Below are 2,780 nucleotides of genomic sequence, written 5' to 3' on the forward strand. Positions count from 1 at the left end.
ACCAAAAAGCAAGCTGGAGAGGAAAGCGTTTACTCAGCTTAGACATCCACATTGCTGTTCATCACCCAAGGAAGGCAGGACTGGAACTTACACAGGACAGGAACCTGGAGGCAGGAGCTGATGCAGAGGCCATGGAGGGCTGCTGCTTACTGGATTGCTTCAACTTGCTTTCTTATAGAACCCAGGACCACAAGCCCAGGAATGACTCCACTAATAGGGTGTTGCCCCCACCCCTCCCCCAGTTGCTAATTGAGAAAATGTCCTACAGCTGGATCTCATGGAAGCATTTCCTCAGGGAGAGGCTGCTTTCTCTCTGATAACTCCAGCTTTTGCCAAGTTCACACACAAAACCAGCCAGCACACAGTGTTGATAAAGAATAGCAGTGGGTCATAGAAGATATCTAATCATTTGTCCTACAGCCAAAGAGAATATAATTTTATCAATAAAATAAATGAGATAGTCCTGGGTTATAGAACACAGCATAGAATAAGTATGTACATTAGTACATACTGATCTAAACTATTCAAACAGGAGAGAAGATAAATCTTATATGATAAGAACTTTAAAAAGTCACATAGATAGTCTGCCAAAAAGAAAATTGTGCATAACTCATCCCTTTCTATATTTGGGTTTAGTAGATTACTTCATTCCAAGTACAGTATAGGAAGGATGCAAAGCTAGACAAAAATAACATCGGTAGTCAAAAGCCATGTAATAGGTATACATGGTAGGATGTACATGATTTTCTGCCACCACTCTTCATGGGAGAATTAGTTTTAAAATGCCATTTTAGGTTTACAAGGCAAAATTCTTTGTGTCAAAATAATCAATATGGTCAAAACCAGAATAAAAATCTGAGCGATGGGATGGCTTCTTTGGTAAAACACTTGTTATGGAAACATGAAGACCTAAGCTTGTTTTCCAGGACCCATATTAACAAGCTGCCACAGTGCTATGTTTCTACAGTCTCTCTGCTGGGAAGACAGAGACAGGGGGATTCTATCGGAACTTTCTTACCATCTTCCTAATAGTCTACCTACCCAATATCTCCTAACGAACTAATCTGTCAGCTTTGAGGTTCAAGTGAAAAACCCTGTAGCAAAGCAAACAAACAAAGCGAAGTATGGAGCCTAAGAGGCACTACAGGTACGCTTACTGGGTCGCTGTGTCACACGCATGTCAATAGGTGCCACAGAGGAGAGAGACTATGCAGTGCTCTGACCTATGAACATCTGCATGACTAGTAGCTTACCATTCCCTGACAAAAGCAAGCTTCTGTCAGGGGTCCCTGTCAGGGAGCTAGTCTGAGACAACCACCAAGCCAGGATGGGCTCCCAAGGCAGGGTTAGGGCCAAAGACTAGTGGGACCAGAGGCCATAGGCAGGAGTGAGCCCCCAGAACACAACCCATCATGTGACCACTCAGGTGGGCAGGACAAAGAGCCAGCTAGGAGCCTCCAGACATACAACCCACCATACAGCCACCAGATTGGTGCCATGGGACATGGACAGGCTGACTTGACCAGCAGTCCAGCATGAGGGAGCGGGCTTGCCTAAAATGAACCCTGCCCAGTGCCATAATGCATGAGTGGAGCACATCACTCCTGACATGACCCCAGACACTCAGAGAAGCCAGGTAAGTGGTGGAGAAATGGAAGAGAAAGAAACTGAAGGATGTCGGCACTGTGAAGAGAGGCACAGCTGGAGACTTGAGGGGAGTAAAAGACAGCTTGATGTGAGTAGCTCGTTGGTGCCCACTGGGACCATGGTGGGTTGATGGCCTCTGCTGCTATCAGGGGTGACATCTGGCTACATGGCCATGCAGCAGCAGGGCTCTGTTACCAGCAATGTCCAGCCAGGCATCCCTGGTCTGGGCTGTTATCCAGGGACATGTTGGTATCTAAGGGCTCCACCCTTCACTTGGGAATTGTGGGAAAGATGGAGAGCAGGAGAGCTGTCCAGGACCCCTCGCCAGCATTCAGGAAAAGCAGGCCCCCGCACCCTGCCTAAGCAGTAGAGCTCTACCAACTGGAGGGATGTAGACTGAAGAGATTCAGAGAGGAATTACTAACCTAAGGCGAGGGGCATGAAGCTCAGATTCATGTGAGAATGGCCAACGGCGTTTGAGTGAACATTCTAGGTCATGCTTTCAAGGTCCTTGGAGGCTAAAGAACAGAATGATAGAGACAGAGGGACAGGAAAATCAATAGGATTGACCTTTCAACACATGAGCAGAACGTTCTTCCTCTGGCTGGCTGTCTTATTTCCCACTGAATAATACATAAGAGACAGGTGATAATATTAATGTTGAAGAGTAGTTTACATTCAGAATATCAGTCATCTCTCTTTCTGTAGATTGCTACAGTGCAAATTCATAGCGTCTCTTGAGCAAAATGTAAAAACTTTGGAGTTCTGTATTATACATCTTCTGCTTAACTGTAAAATTGTCCTTATATCCAGAAATGAAAAAAAAAAGAGGATGAAAATATTTCGTTTGGTATGTATAGTGTTCCAGAATAATATTATGCAATTCCATCCTTGAAGATCCCCTGATGAAGGTGATATCAGTTGCTATTTCAGAGACTGGAGCCATAAGGGTCCAAGATAACAGATATCTTTCCTATATCACAGTAGCACAGAGTTGCACTTCCTCTCATTCTCACCATTCTGTCTAACCTACTGGCATATTGTTCTCCTTACAGCCCACCTATCAGCACAGCTTATGTTCGTTGTACAGAACCCAACCTAAACTTCTTGGTAGTTGGCTCTCTACAAACTGC

At 44.9% G+C, this 2,780-nt stretch overlaps 1 pseudogene; it reads left to right on the top strand.

Moving 5' to 3' along the window:
* The first annotated feature begins 1,134 nt into the window (after nt 1–1,134).
* LOC115064744 lies at nt 1,135–1,257 on the top strand (annotated as a pseudogene).
* The last annotated feature ends 1,523 nt before the right edge of the window (nt 1,258–2,780 follow it).

The sequence above is a fragment of the Mus pahari genome, chromosome 9, assembly GCF_900095145.1.
Source record: "Mus pahari chromosome 9, PAHARI_EIJ_v1.1, whole genome shotgun sequence".
NCBI lineage: Eukaryota > Metazoa > Chordata > Mammalia > Rodentia > Muridae > Mus > Mus pahari.